The 16,749-nt window shown below is 43.4% G+C and overlaps 1 protein-coding gene across 1 annotated transcript in view; it reads right to left on the reverse strand.

Moving 5' to 3' along the window:
• GABRA5 (gamma-aminobutyric acid type A receptor subunit alpha5) overlaps nt 1-16,749 on the reverse strand; it is a 103,167-nt gene that overhangs the window by 25,549 nt on the left and 60,869 nt on the right. The gene's annotated exons all lie outside the window — the stretch shown is intronic.

The following is a 16,749-nucleotide window of genomic DNA, read 5'->3' on the forward strand; positions in this document are numbered from 1 at the left end:
AGGAAGAAATGACCCAGGTCAAGTTAGCCTTACAAAATAAGCTAAATTAAGCTTTGTTTGTAAGACTAAACTGGTTGTCTGCTCAGGGAATTTTCAAGTCTGGTCTCTGTTTTTGTTTTTTTTTTAAATTAATTAATTATTTATTTATTTTTGGTTGCGTTGGGTCTTCGTTGCTGCGCGTGGGCTTTCTCTAGTTGCGGCGAGGGGGGGCTACTCTTCGTTGTGGTGCGCAGGCTTCTCATTGCGGTGGCTTCTCTTGTTGCAGAGCGTGGGCTTTAGTATGCAGGCTTCTGCGGCATGTGGGATCTTCCTGGACCAGGGACTAAACCCGTGTCCCCTGCATTGGCAGGCAGATCCTTAACCACCATGCCACCAGGGAATTCCCTCTGTTTGTTTTTGATTCTAACAACTTGGAGCAGCATCTGACCACATCAGTTACTATAAAGGTCTCTCTTTTCAGAAGGCACTTGTTGCCCTGTTGTCCATGCTGTCCTGGTGGGAGGGTGGTGCAGAAGGCAGAAACTTTACCCCTGGTGTCACACCTGTGACTGTTACCTTACACAGCAAAAGGCACTGTGCAAAATGGAATTAAAGCTATGGGCTTAAAATCAGGAGATTATCCTAGATGATCCCAGTGGACACCATATAATCACTTGAGCCCTTAAAAACAGAGAACTTTCTCCAGCTGGGGCCAGTCAGAGAGACCCAGCTCAGAGAGATTTGAAGCAGAAAGAAAGGAATCGACTGCCATTGCTGGTTTTGAAGGTGGAGGAAGGGGTCATGAGCCAAGGCATGTGGGCAGCCCATAGAAGGCAAGAATGACTCCCTCAGGTGACAGCCAGCAGGAAACAAACAGGGACCTCAACCTACAACCAATTCAGTACCCATGGAACTGAATCCTGCCAACAGCCTGAGAGAGGCTGGATGTGGATTTGCCCCCAGAGCCTCCAGAAGGGAAAGCAGCCCTGCTGACACCATGATCCTGGCCATGGGAGACCCAGAGCTGAAACACCAGGCAAATCCATTGTATTCTGACCTACAGAACTGTAAGATAATACAAGTTTTTGATTATTGAGATATAATTAACATGTATCATTGTATAAGTTTAAAGTGTACAACATCATGATTTTATACATGTATTGATACATATTGCAAAATGATCACTACAATAAGGTTACTTAATAAATGTGTTACTTCAATTAAATTGCTAAGTTTGTGATAATTTGTCATGGCAGTAGAAAACTGGAACAGGTAGATGGACTGATAAACAGACAGAAGACTCTCTCCCAGAGGAGGGAGACAAATATACATAAGACATGTTACATGTGAGGTGGTTGTAAGTGCTATGGAGAAATATAAGCTATGAAGAGGAAAGAGGTGCTATTTTAAATAAGGTAATCTGGGAAGGCATAACTTTAGAGACCCAAGGGCTGTGCAGGAGCCTGCCACATGGTTGTCAGAAGGACATGTATCCCAGAAAAGGGCACTGCAGGTGTACATGTCCTGGGGCAAGAGTGTGCCTACAGTGCCTGACGAGAAGGCAGGTGGGCAGTGTGGCTGGACAGGGTAGACAGTAGACAGCAGAGGGCAGAGGAAAAGACGAGATAAACGTTGCCTCAAGGCTATTTAAAGCCTTTGCCTTTTACTCTGAGCTAGCCAGGAAGACGGGGGCGGGGATAAGCAAGTAAGTGACATAGTCTAGTTCATGCTGTAAAAGGACCCATCTGGGTGAGATAGGAGACTAGAATGCAGGGGGGGAAAGAACAGAAACAGGAGAGTGCTTAGGGCAATATTAAAATAATTCAGGTGAAAGATGATAGTGGCTGGAAGTGGTAAAAAGAGGAGAAAATAGGGATACATTTTAAAGGAAAGGGTCATCCAATCAGCTAACAAATCAGATGTGAGCTGTGAGAGGAAGAGGGTGACCAAACCAGGCATCTGGACACGTCATTTGCACTCTAGGATGGCAAAGATTCTGGAACAACCCAGCTTCTGAGGAAAGAGCAGCATTCAGGTGCTGACATTTCAGAGTTGAGAGGCCTATGAGAGGTCTCCTCGGGATGCTAAGCAGACAGTGGGCCACACAAGTCAGGAGTTCATGGGAGTGGTCCCTGGTGAGGATGTGACTTCTTGAGGCATTGGCACACAGATGTCACTTGAAGCAGGGGCTGGTGACAGGGTCATCTGCAGAGTGAATGTTGGTGGAGGAGAGGGCACTGCAGGGCCTAGAGGTTGGGAAGGTGAGGAGGGAGCCGCAGAGCCACTGGCGCAGCGGCCACTGCAGTGGGAGGACATAGGGAGTGTGCTTCCCAGGGGCTTGTGTCACAGGCTTCAGAGGACAGCCAAGAAGTGGCCTCAGGGCCTCGTGGCATCTGTTCACCTCAGCAAGAGCACTTCCAGAGGAGCAGTTGGCTTTAAGGAACAGGGGAGCTCAAGTGTTCCCCATGGCTCTTGAGGCCCCTGAAGGTAAACCCGCACACCCGCTCTGTAGTACAAACCTGTGCATCTTCCCAGCTGCCACACACAGCACCCAATGCCTTCTGGACAAGGCTGTGTGCTTGGCTCACAGCCTGACGCCAACTCCAGATGCGACAGAACCCATGCACCCTCACAGGGAGGCCTCTGCAGACGTCTCAGGAGATGGGCTGCGCTGGCAGGGAAGGCATCCCTAAGCAGGACAGCAGGCTCCGGGACTCCACCAGGCAGGGCTGGTGCCCGGCACTGTGAATGGGTTACTGGTGTGGCCATTGCTGGGGCAGGCAAGCAGGACTACACGCGTGATCAGAGGTCTCCACAGAAGGAGCCAGAAGAGGTCATGTTAGTAATGAGCAGTGTTCCCACTAAGTGTGGGAGTTTCTTTGCTAGTGCACATCACTTCCTTATTCTTGCTTTATGTGCAAAAGAGTATACGTAACACTTGGAAAATAATAAAACAAGCATGTATGTAGCAAACACTGAGCTTAACACAGTGGAAAACGTCAGAACCTTCTAGGCCCTCCGCCCACGACTCACCAAAGGCTCACTTTCTCCCCACAGGTTGTATTCTGAACTTTATGATAATCATTGCATTGTTTGCTTTGTAGTTTTACCTTCTGGGCAGACATCACTAAACAAAGGGGCTTTTTTTGCCTTGCCTATGTTTTCTTTGTGAAATCTGTTTTGTGTTTTTTACCCATTTGATTCATGGTTTCTTTATATATTCTGATATACATACTTTTTTGCTCCATGTGTTGCAAATGTCTTCTTCAAGTTTGTGGCTTTTTCACTTTGTTCATTTTTTAAAAAATTTTTTGATAAATGGTATGTTAAGTTAGTCAAATTTATCAACCTTTTAATCTTTCTGCATCTTATTTCGGAGGCCTTCCTGATGTTACACATGTAGTATCAAAGCTGGAATGTTCCATCTTTAACCATTAGGGCCTTGATCACAGAGTTGACTTCTGTATATATTTTCCTACATAAGCATCCAATCAGATCTTCTCCTTGTGGTTTTTGGTGCTGCCACCGAAATCATTAAGCCATCCCTCCCACCCAGGTACTTGCAGGGCCTGTTCTGACAAGTAAGATCTCCATCAGGCATGGGTTCTCTCTTGCGGAATTCTCTGTTCTGCTCCTTTTTTCTACCCCAATTTCAATCTCCCCTGTCTTAACTACGCAGACTTTAGAATTCTAGACAAGAACAGCTGGGGGGGCGAGGTGCCCCCTTTTCTTCTTCACGGGGCCCTGGCTGTTCTTGGTCCTCTGCTCATCCATATACATGTTAGAATCCACTCATCAGGCTTTCCCAAAAATACTGATGAAATTTATGTTGGACATGAATTGGATCTATAGATTACAGATTGGGGAGACATGACATCTTATGGTATTGAGTCTTTTTATCACAGACTTGATGTGTATTTAGGTCTTTGGAGTGAAAGTGCCTGACAGTAAGCCTTTTTGATTGTAATGTAAGTGCCTGGCATTAAGCTTTCCATTGCCGAGGCAACTATTTAAAAGGCATCCACCTCACATAGGCATATTCCCAGCTACACTACTAGATAAAGGGCAAGTCCACCCATGCAGTTCCCCTTGTAGAAAGCCCAAGGTGACCTAGATAACTGGTCATTTGATGACCCCACTTCTCCCCAGTTAGAGTGCCTAATTCCTGTTCTTATATTTTAAATTTGCCAATGAAGATTGAACTGGTGAAACCCTAAGCACCCCACCCTGGACCCCAATAAGGGTAGAGTCCTGGGTCTGCGCTCTTTCTCTCTCCCTTACCCATGACTGTGCTGTGTGGCCCTGGGCATGCTGTGTACCTTCTGAGAACTTTGAGTAATAAGCCTTGTTTTTTCAAAGTTCCCTGGTGGTTGTTGCTGAGAATGCCTTGCAATCGTAATAGGAACCGCAAAGGCCAGTCCAGCCTCAGCGTTTGCTCTGGCCAGGGAATGTCTGAGGGGCCACCATGGGTAGTATGGGCACCCCAGGCATTCCCAGTCACAGAGCATTTCTGACTGCTAATGTATGAGCTGAGAGCAACATAAAGTAGTCTTCTAGGTTGAAATATCTTTCAGTGAAGTTGTATCAATTTCTTTCTTTTGCTAGACATTCTCCCTCCAGATGTGTGTTACTCAATATGGTTCCAATAACCAGTGTATCCTGTCTCTGAGTAAAGCCATATGGGATCCCAACTTAACAGAAGGCTGCTCGGCGAGGGGGTGGGCAGAACCTTGAGAATTAGTGACATGATTCCAATGTTCATCTGCATATTAGTAAGACATGAAATAGAAGGACGTAAATAGAGTAGACCAGCTACAGCAGTCAATGGAATAACATGGATGCTACACTTGACTTATATAGCAGGTGGAGGTTGAGTGCTCTTGTCATGTTTTTTTTAAATTAGCATGACCTTCCATTTCCAAGTTTCAGGTATTACAGAAATGTTGATTTCACATGGACAGCACTGGAGCTCCCCAACACAGTGCATTCTGCAGTAATTTCCCTTCTCTACTGGGGGAACATGGCTGGGGATGAGGGAGGTGAGGCCTGACGATGTGCTCCACCCTGGCAAGCTGCTTTCTAAGTGTCTGGTCACAGACACCACCAGGCATATGCTGAGTCTTGGATGGTGCCCTGAGTTCCCCATAAAAGACATGAGATTTCTATCTTCCTATTATTTAGATGCTACAGGACCCTGAATATTGAAGGGCCGTGGCACTGAGACATGGACTTGAGCAGAGTGGCCACACTGGATTCTAGCTGGGGCTGTGAGTATGGAGTGGATGGTACACGGTGATGAGGCAGCATCTCCTGGCAGTCCCCGACTGGCTCAGGCAGCTTGTGCTCCTGTTGTCCTGTGCCACTGTCCAGCATCTTCCCCCAGCTCCTCTGTCTCATAGCAGGCAGAGCTGCTGCACTGTGAAGATGGCCTCCCCCTTCCCGGCTACATTTGCAGTGAGGAGGGCTGCCAATGTCCCACTAACAACCCCCACTCCAGTCCCAATCCACACGTGGGTTGTGAGTCTGTCCCCTGGCCAAAAGAGTTAAGGGGGTCCCCATGACCCCTGGAAGATGTGAATGGGTTGGGAAATGTGAATCCCGAAGCTCAAAAAGAAAAAGAAGCTCAAACCTTGGGGCAATAGGTCTCAGTGACCAGGGCAGTTCTGAGAGTCAGGAAAGACTGGGAGCACAGACATGTATCTAAAGAGAGTACAGAGCACAGAAAACTATGCTTCCCCTCCCCCGCTCCCCCTCCCCCATGGAGCTACCTACTCAGTGCCCAGCATCCTCAAGTAAGAGGGGAAAGAGGGCAAAGAGTTGGCAACACACTGAAGAGGGAGGACATTCGCGACGAATGAGGCATTTGGGAGAGTGGGGCAGGTGTCCCCTCGGGTGGCCTGGAGGGACGTCGACAGAATGTGGGGATGCAGGTGGGACCTGTGGGGTGGTGGAGGCACAGAGGTGGGCATGCAGACTGGACTGCTGGGGACACGGTCCTGACTGCAGGCTGGGCATCACTCTCCTCACTGGGACTGTGGGTGGCTGTCCTTGAGCTCTGGGGCTAAGAAGCGCACTGACCAGGGAAGCGTGTCTGTCCTGCAGGGATCAGTGGCTGGAGAGAGGTTGGCTCTGTTACCTGCAGGCTCGCTGGGCACCAGTCCTCCAAGCCTCTTTCTCCATTGTTGGTGGGGGTGGATTATAATACTTATAATACAATAAGGACCCAATAAAATAATAATTATAACTAGATAAAAGTTACTTGAAATCACAGAGTGATGTATGAATGTCACCTACAATGTATATTAATAATTTATATCCTCTTGTTTTTCAAACTGTAAATATTAAATGGCCTATTGATATTGATGATGTTAATGGCATTAATAACAGCAGCAACGAGAGGCAACGCGGCCTCTGGCATGTCAGTTCAACACCGTGAGTTCTGCTCTCGCCATCAAATTAAGGATGGGAATAAATGAGGCACTCGTGTGCCTTTCTGCTTGGGCATTTAGCAACACTAAATTCTTCTCTGTGTGTCAGAGGTGTGGCAGCCCATCTCTTATCTGGGGATGACAGTAAACGAGGCCATCATTTGCCATGCTGCCATCATCTATCATGATTTAGAGCTCCAGAAACATAATGCTTGCCTTCCTCCAACCACACATCAGCGGAGCCAGGCAAGAAGATTTGAAACATTTTCATCCACAACTAACTTGGGAATTCATCACTGCTTTCAGAGCAGCTTTGTCCCTGGGTTGACACTTCCTGTCTGTCCTCTTCTGGCACTGCAAATCCTGAATAAAAGGCCACAATGGCACATCAACCCCTTATTTCCAAGGCCTTTTAGAAGCGATGAGTTTTTGCCTAACTATGAGACAAACATGTCTGACCTTCACTATGGGATGATCTTCGACAACCTCTTTACGCTCAAAGCTCTACTTCCTCATCTGCAGACTGAGGGAAACAACGTAGCGGTGCTTAAGGGTAAAGTGTATTCATGAATGTCAAGTATTTAGCACATGCCTGACACACAGTTTTAAATAAATAGTAGCTATAAGAAACATAGCCCTAAGTTGGAAAGAAGTTTTGCTTGGTGTCAAATCCAGTCTTATGAGAAGATTTTTCTACATGAATTCACTTTCTAAATGTCTGTCAAAAGCAAACCCAGTATGTGAGGACCACTGGTTTGTCTTATCTGACAGGCTGCGTGGACACCCAGGAACTGCCAGTAACCAGTGAGGAAACCTCTTTTACTCTGTGCATTCACTGCCTTTGGCATTAGAAGAAATGCAGGTTAGGATGTAATTGGAATTTTGGCGATTTGCAAAACGTACAGGATTTGAGTTCTCTGACACCCATGTCCTCAGCCTTCCTCCCTCTTCTAAAACTGGAGGTGGAAACGGGCAGAGTACCTGCCCCAGGTGACCTCACCACCCATCACCTGCGTGACCTGCCCATCCTCAACGTTCCCGAGTCTCAGTCTCTTGAGCTGAAAACCAAGTCAATACCTGACACATCGATTCCATAATCTAAATTAGAAAATTTGTAAAATATAAATGTCTGTGGTTACATTATTTCTAATGGCCTACTGCACAACCAATATCCCTGCTTTCAATTAAGCAGGTAACAATTAGATCAGTGGGGCTTTGCCAGGCCACTTTCCTTGCCCAGAATCAACTGGGAAGTGAGTGCAGCTCTCTGCAGATGGAGATGAACAGATAACACTGCTGCCCTGTTACCCAGGAAGCGACACTGGAAGCCTGAGATTTGCTAGTCACATGGCCCATCACCACCCTACAGTCAGGTCCTTGTAAAATTACTTGGGGTCACTGTCCTGGCTGGTCTGAGGGAGAGTCAAGAGACCATGCTCTCTGTGTCTATAGACTTAAATGGGACCAAATCAGGAAAGAAGGACAAAGGACTGTCACCCTCCCAGCAGAAAAGCTGCTTCCTTTGTGAAGAAGAGTGAGAGGCAGGTAAAAGGCCGGGAGTATGAGGAGGAAATCCCTCCACATACTTTCTTACCCTCTCATAAACTGATTAGCTTTTTATACACTCAAATCAGCAGCTCCTTCCAATTACTTCCAATTTCTAATAGAAAATAGTATTTTCCAAGTCACCTGGTCTTAAAATCATGATGCCATCTTTGACTCTTACACACGCGCCCAGAGTCCATCTCAAAATCCACTTGTCACACCGGCCACCACCCTGCTCTCAGCTCTCATCACTTCTACTGCTTCATGGCATTCCAAGAGCTTGGTTTCACTTCCAAAATAGTGATTTCAGCACATCCTCCCCTTACTCCACAACATCATTGTTCTGCCTACTACTTTTACACTTTGGGATTTAAGGCCCTTCCTATCTGGGTTGTAACACTGTCCTGTCACTTCCCCAAAGGGTGTCCTCCACTAACTGATCACCTGTCATTTGTGCTTTGTCCTATTTCCATTATGCCTTCTTCTATCCAAATCCTTCCAGGCTCAGTTCAAAATATGACCCTCATGAGGAGGTTCCCCAAATGGCCTTCAGTTTCACAGGGGTTTTAACCTGATTATCTAACGTGTCCATCATCTGCTCCTTGAGCACCGGTCATGCTTCTTTTTCTCACTGCACTTAGCAGAGTGCTGAGTGCAGAGCACACCCGACATAGCTGTTAGATAGTAATCAAGGTTAACTAACGCACAACACAGACAAAACTTCAATGTATTTCTAAGACCTCACATCAGGCACTCCGAAACCTGCGCTCTAGACCACTGACAGGTGAGCTGAGTCGCTCCGTATTGGGCATGACCAAGGCAGCAGCAGAGTTGTAATCCCACATGTCTGAATGCGCTGACAGCTCACCCCCATGACATTTACCCCCGACGGTCTGAAATTCTCTCTACTGGAGATCCACCGAAACAGGGTCCATGTCTAATATAGAACATATTTTCATGAATCCAGATGTTTTCTCATGACTTAATCTAATACTTAAGGCACCATTTCACAAATAAAATGAACAAAATTTTTTTTTCTTTTCTAAATGCTCTTGATTTGTTTAAGCATTTGCTTCTAAATGTAAGCCATACCATTATATTTAAGGAATTTCCTTATGTACTGGGAAGTATCCCTCTATAAGCCAGGGCTAATTTCAACAACTGTTTGAATTCTTGAGAGAAGAGATAGCAATAACAGAAATGTCTGTTAATCCAGCTCTGCATTAGAGAAGCCAGAGTATGTGGCTCGTTAGAATAATGACGACTGTTTGCATTGCTTTGTCTCCTAATAGCAGAGAACTGTTGGATTGGGTAATTTGAAACTCATTATACTATCACATTTAGCCCCTGCAGGCTCCGATGCTGATGGTAGAAGTGAACTACTTGGCCAAGCAGCTATTTTTAGTAAATCCAAAAGATGAAAGACAAGTAAGAAAAACACTTCATTGAATAGCATTTCTTCTTTTAAACCTATTAAGTCCTGAGCTGAAACCATACAAGCTGAGGAAAGGTGAAGTTTATGCAGTTTTCTAGCTCTTGATCAATTGTATGCAAACATGATATATGAGGAAAACCTATTAAACTGCCTTGTATATCATAGTAATGATAATAAGAGCAAATATAAATAAGTGATCTCATCTATTTCAAACCAGTCTTCAAATATCAGGCAGATAAAAAGAAATTTGGCATGAGAGTTCAATATCTCTACTGAGTTGAAGAAATGGTTATATTGGTTTTGTCTCTCTATGGAGTTCAAGAAATAAATAAATAAATATATATATATATATAAATTGATCTTGTTTTGTTTGGTTGAATGTTGAAAGGAAAAGATCCTATCAGATGCATATTTTAGCTTTGAATATGATAAATGATACAACTGCAGCTGGTGAGTCGTTGAATATGAGATGATATGAAGAAGGGTTAAAAGCTCACATACTTTTTTTCACCAAAAATTGCTTTGTGTTCCTGCCCTGCACACCATTGCCATTAAATCCGAATATCACATTGACTTGAATTTATTTAACTAATGATGAAAAAATAACAATCTTTGACTTTTAGTGTTTTTACCTTTGATCAAATGAAGAGCATAATTTTCAGGTACAAAGAGTAGCATAATTTTAAGTTATATAACTCATTTTCCTCTTAGAGACATGAATCAGTGATTCCCAAGTGAGGTGCCCTAGGGATCTTTTGAAGGCTTTGTCCCAGCTACTGATGTGCACAGCTATCCGATGGCAGTAAGTGGTTTAAATAAATCCTAGTGAGAGTCCCTTTCCATTATACTACTTCCCCCAAATAAATGTATGTTTTATCTCTCCATGGCGTTTGAAGATCATAGTTTGAAAAAAATGAATTATTCCCATCCAACTTAATTTTTGGCTCCTCACACATACTTATTTCTCCTAATCTCCCAAATCCCTTTGGAATTATAGAAGCAATATAAAAGGAAACCCTCAGAATCGAAGGAAGTTCCCTGACAGTAATGGCAGAGTTGCTGTTAGTAGGTAACAACTATTAACTCTGGACACCACATGAAAAATAACTCCCTGAAGGCACTGGAGAGTGAACAAGAGCAGGAGGGCTCCGGAGAGGAGCTGGCACTTGGACGCAGGGAATGGCTTTTCTCTTAAAAAGATGTGAGTCAGAGCCATGAGGCAGCTGTGGTTCAGAGGGATCCCTCAGACTTATTGGCTTGAAGAACCAAAAGGAAGTGTCTGGAGCTATCAGAGCAGCACAGCTGGAAAGTGAGGTATAAAATCCTGGAAAGGAAAGAGCCACGGAGAGGGAGCCCCACATTGATGTAAACAGATGTATGCAAACTCTAACCAGATACCTAACTCAAGGCTGAATTACACATATGGAGCATAATCCTACCAGCCCAAGTAAGTACAAGACCCTCCAGACATTTCAGGTGGTACCACAGGAAGGACAGAGTCTGGAGTTGGAGCTCAGTCAAGTTATCTGGCAACCGCCCCTCACCCTCACCAAGACACACACACACACACAAACACACACACACACACACACACACACACACACATGCTCTAAATTTGACAGAATCCAGAGTCCTTGCGATATAACACTGACTGAAATGTCCAGGAAACAATTCAAAACTGTTTGTTAAATGTAAAAGAAACAGGAAAACATGACCTTTGTTCAACAGAAAATACAATCAATGCAGAATGACACCAAGAAGATTGAGATGTTCGATTTCGCATAGAAGGATTTTAAAGCAGCTATCATGGCTATGCTTTAGGGTGTAAAGGAAAAAATGTAATGTTTTGTGATGAAAAATTGTTGTAATGAAAAAACTAAGAGTAAATCTGAGCAGAGGCATTGAAACTATTTAAAAGAACCAAATACAAATTCTAAACCTGTCAAATACACTGAATAAAAAGCATTTACTGTGTGAGCTTAACAGCAGATCAGAAATGACAGAGAGTGGAAATGCTGAAGGCAGAGCAATAGAAATTATCCAATATAAAGAATAGAAGTGAAAACAAGTTTTTTAAAAAGTAAACAGACCCCTAGGGATCTGAGGTATTAATATCAAAAATTACAATACCTACAATTAGAGCTCCAGAGGAAAAAGAGAGGATGAGAAAGAAAATTTGTTAGAAGTAATGATGGTAAAAATGCCTCAAATTTGGTGAAAGACATAAATTTAGAGATTCGAGAGGCTCAGCAAACTCCAGAAAGTGTAAATAATAGTAAAAACACATCTAGGGGGACTTTTGCTTCCAGGAGGATGAAGATGTGTTTTCTCCTACTCATCCTACTAAGTACAACTGGAAACCCTGGATATTACATATACAATTAATGTGGGAAGAATCTGAAAGGTACAGAGAGTAAGGCAGACAGGTCTTGGGACCCAAGGGATGACACAGTAGTGAGTTCTTTAGTTTTCTTCTTATCCTTTACATTCCAGACTTAGAACTAAAGAAGGTGGCAACCTGGAAATGCCAATGGGCACAGACTAAAAACAGTAACAACAACAGAAGCCTGCTCTCTCTACCCAAAGGATCAGGAAAGGGTCAGCCTATAAAGACAGAAAATATCACTCGACTCCAGTCAAATACCACAGAAAAGATGTTGCCCTACCCCACCCCAGGCCAGCAAAGAGAGTGGAGAGCCTAGGCTTTCACACTCAGCAGGTATCAGAGAAGCTCCAACACGAGGGAGTAGGGCTTTCATCCTTGCTGGGCAGCAATGATGACAATTCTCCGTAGTGGGCTAGAGGCCAAGTGGGGAGCCTGGACTCCCACTCTAATCAGCAGGAGCATATCCTCCTGCTCCTTGCTGGGGCTGCATCACAGGAAGCTTAGTGGAGGCTCAGACTCCTGCCACCCCAAGGCCACCCTACCCCACATGGTGTCAGTGAAGACCTGTATATAGCTCGGAGTCCTGTGTCCACCCAGCAAGAGCAAGAGCCCAGTCACCCCTGTGTCAGTGGAGGCTGAAGGGAAGCCCACTTGGCAGTAATGAGGCCATGCTGCACCTTTCCCTGCCAGAGCAGTGGTTTTAAAAATCTAGCTAAAACAGAAGGTTTCAATAAAATCCAGATTGTCATAACAATACACAAAATGTCCAATAAAAAAACGTGTCCTAACAACAACCAGGAAGATCAAACTGAATTTTTAAAAAATCAATAGATGCCAAAGAAAATATGACAGAGATGTCAGAATTACCTTTTAAAAAATTACTTTTTAAAAATCCTTTTAAAAAAAGAATTTTTGAAGCAGCCACCATAAAATGTTGCAACAACCAATTACAAACATGCTTGAAACAAGTGAAAAAATAGAGTCTCAGCAAAGAAACAGAAGAGAGAAAGAAATACCAAAGAGAAGTTTTAGCACTCGTGTTGGTCTGCCTGGGCTACCATAACAAAATACCATAGACTGATTGGCTTAAACAATCAAAATTTATTTTCTCACAGTTCTGGAGGCTGGAAAGTCCAAGATCAAGATGTTAGCAGATTCAATTTCTGGTGAGGACTCTTGTCCTGGCTTACAGAGGGCTGCTTCCTCGCTGTGTTCTCACATGGCCTTTCTTCGTTGCATGCATGTGGAGACAGAGAGAGATTTCTCTCTTCCTTTGTTTATAAAGGCATCAATCCTATCAGATGAGGGTTCTACCTTTATGACTTCAATTAACTTTAATTACAAAGGCTCTATGTTCAAATACAGTAACATTAGAGATTAGGGTTTCAAAATATGAATTTTGGGGGGACATAATTCAGTCCATAGTGTTCTACCACTGGCCCCACAAAATCTATGTCCTTCTCACATGCAAAATACATTCATTTCATCCCAGTATCCCCAAGGTCTTAACTCATTCCAAGCATCAACTCTAACATCTAAGGTCAAAAGTCTCATCTAAATATCATCTAGACTGAATTCATCCTGAGGCAAAATTCCTCTCCAGCTGTGAACTTGTGAAACAAGTTATTTGCTTCCAAAATACAATGGTGGGATGGGTATAGGATAGACATTCCCGTTCCAAAAGGGAGAACATGGAAGGAAATAAGGAATGACAAGTCCCAAGCAAGTCCAAAACCTAGCAGGGCAAGTTCCATTAGATCTTAAGGCTTGAGAATAATTCTCCTTGGTTCAATGCTCTGAGGCAGCAGCCTCATGCCCATTGCCCTGCAAGGCGTGGCACCCAGGGCTCTGCTGGGTGGCAGCCCTGCCCTTTGAAGACCAAGTGGAGGCAGTCTGGCCCCCTGGGCCTGTGCACTCTGCAGCTGGGGTGGGACTGGCAGCCCTGATGGTCTCTGAATTGCCTTTGGGGTCTTTCTTCCAGCCTTCTGTTGAGATGGCCAATAACACCATGGGTAACCTTTTTATTTGGTGTTCTCTCCTGAAGAAACTTCCTCTTTTTTTGCAATATGAGTATGAGAATTTTCCAAATCTTTAAGTTCTGTTTTTTTTTTTTTTCATTTTTTGTTTTGGCTTAACAATTCCTTCTTTAATTTATCTCTTGCCTTTCACATTTTACTATTAAACTGTCAAGAGGAACCAAGCCACTCCTCCAGCACTTTCCTTAGAAATCTTCTCAACTAAATAACCAATTTCATTGTTCACAAGGTCTACCTTCCACAAAACACTGGATCACAATGTAGTCAAGTGCTTTGCCAGTTCATAACAAGCAGTATCTTTCCTCCACTTTCCAATAACCTGTCCCACATTTCTGTCTGAGACCTCACCAGAAGACCTTTAACATCCAAGTTTCAACCAGCATTCTGTTCATGATTACTTGGGTATTCTCTAAGAAGAAGAAAGGTTTCTCTTTAGCTGTCTTTTTTCTTTCTGAGCCCTTACCAGTATCTTCTTTAACATCCATGTTTCACCCAACAGTCCCTTCATAGCAATCTTGGCTTTTTCTAGCATGCACCACAAAACTCTCCAGCCTCTATCCATTACCCAGTTCTAAAGCCACATCCACATTTCCAGGTATTTGCTACAGTAGCACCCACGTCTCATAACCAAAATCTGTATTAGTCAGGGTTCTCCAGAGAAACAGAAACAATAGGTATATACACATATATGTGTGTGTGTGTGTGTCTCTCTCTATATAGACATATATACATATACATATATTTACATATATATATATATATATATAGACACACACACACACACACACACATACATACATGGTTTATTATAAGGTATTGCCTCATGCAATAATGGGAGCTGAGAAGTCCCAAGATCTGCAATCAGCAAGCTGAAGAACCAGGAGAACTGATGGTGTAGTTCCAGTCTGAGAATTGTTAGGCTGGAGACCCAAGAAGAGCTGTTTCAGTTTGCATGGAAGGAAAAGACCAACATTCTTGCTCAAGGCAATCGGCAGGAGGAGTTTCCTCTTACCCATGGGAAGGGCAGCCCTTCTGTTCTATTCAGGTCTTCAACTGATTGAACGAGGCCCATCCACATTAGGGAGGGCAATCTGCTTTACTCAGTCAACTGATTTAAATGCTAATCTTATCAAAAAATATCTTCACATGGATGCCTACAATAAAGTTTGACCAAATATCTGGGCATCCTGTGGCCCAGTCAAGTTGACACATAAAATTAAAGAAAACAATAACCATAATAAGAAGCTCAGTGAATGAGTTCCTCAGAAAGATGGAGGGGGCAAAAGAAAGAATCAGTAAAATTAAAGATAGAACAATAAAAATTAAGTTATCTGAAAAACAGATTGTTGGGCTGCACCCTGCAGGTCTACAAAGGCCTCTACTTGCCCATCCTTAAGACTGAAGAAAGAGCCAGTGACAGAAACATCAACGGTTTAATGGATGGGGGAGCTTACACCTCTGAAGCAAGGTCCTGGAGTGACACCCCACCATGTTTGGCAGATGGCGGGCAGGACATGTGGCCATCTTTGCTCCTGGGGTGGAAGGAGAGATTGCCAGTTATAGGGGGAAATTATATCAGGTTATCTCATTGGTTACCAGGGAAACCAGCAGAGGGGTCTGTCCCTCACCACCCCTTTGATAAGCAGAGTGGAGAGTTCTTATCTAAAGCTAGAACAGTCATTAGCTGTGGCCTGGGGCAAGTATGTAGGTCAGTCATATGAGTAGGGTGTAGGTGAAGCAGGCACTGGTCAGGCAAGGGATATACAGAGAACAAGGGAACAGCCATCTGGAGGAGCCTGTGACCATACACAGATGTAATAGAAAAAAAAGTGAAAAGAGCCTCAGTACTTGTAAGAATACAACAAAAGATCTAACATTCATGTCATTTGAGTCAGGAAAGAAGAAGAGAAAGAGGATGGGGCAGAAAAAGTATTCAAAGTAATAACTGGTCAAACGTCCTAAATCTGACCAAAATCTATAGATGCAAGAAGTGGAGTAAATCCCAAATCAGTAAACCCAAAGAAATCCACACTAATACACATCATAGTCAAACTTCTGAAACTAAAGTCAAAGAAAAAAACTTGAAAGCAACAAGAGAGAAAAGATATCTCACCTATAAAGAAAATATGGTTTGAATTACAGCAGATTCCTCAACAGAAACCATGGAGGCAACAGCAAAGTAGCACATTTTTCAAATGCCACAAGAACTGTCAGAACAGGATCTTATATTCACTAAAAATGTTCTTCAGGTATGAAGGGAGAAATCAAGGTATTTTCAGATGAAGAAAAACTCAGAGAATTTATTGCCAGCAGTCTATCCTAAAAGAATGGCTAGGGACTTCCCTGGTGGTCCAGTGGTAAAGAATCTGTTACAATGCAGGGGATGTGGGTTTGATCCCTGATCAGGGAACTAAGATCCCACATGTCACGGGGCAACTAAGCCCGTGCACCACAACTACTGAAGCCTGTGCACCTAGAGCCCATGGTCCACAACAAGAGAAGCCACTGCAATAAACCCATGCACCACAACAAAGAGTAGCCCCCACTTGCCGCAACTAGAGAAAAGCCCACATGCAGCAACAAAGACCCAACACAGACAAAAATAAATAAATAAAATTAAAATAAAAGATGTACAAGAAGATATACACAAAAACACTATAAATAAATAAAAATGGAATCATAATAAATGTTCAGCTAACCCACAGGGAGTCAGGAAAAAGAAAATAGAGAAATGGAAAACATAGAGAACGGAAAACCAAAAAATCAAATAAAATGGCAGACTTAAGTCCTAACATATCAATAGTTCGATAAAATGTAAATTATGAAAATACACCAATTGAAAATAAAGACTGGCAAAGTGAATTAAAAAATATGACCTAACTATACACCATCTGCAAGAAGCTCATTTTAATGTAATGATGCTTAGAGTAAACATATGGA

The sequence above is a fragment of the Balaenoptera musculus genome, chromosome 2 (assembly GCF_009873245.2).
Source record: "Balaenoptera musculus isolate JJ_BM4_2016_0621 chromosome 2, mBalMus1.pri.v3, whole genome shotgun sequence".
Lineage (NCBI taxonomy): Eukaryota > Metazoa > Chordata > Mammalia > Artiodactyla > Balaenopteridae > Balaenoptera > Balaenoptera musculus.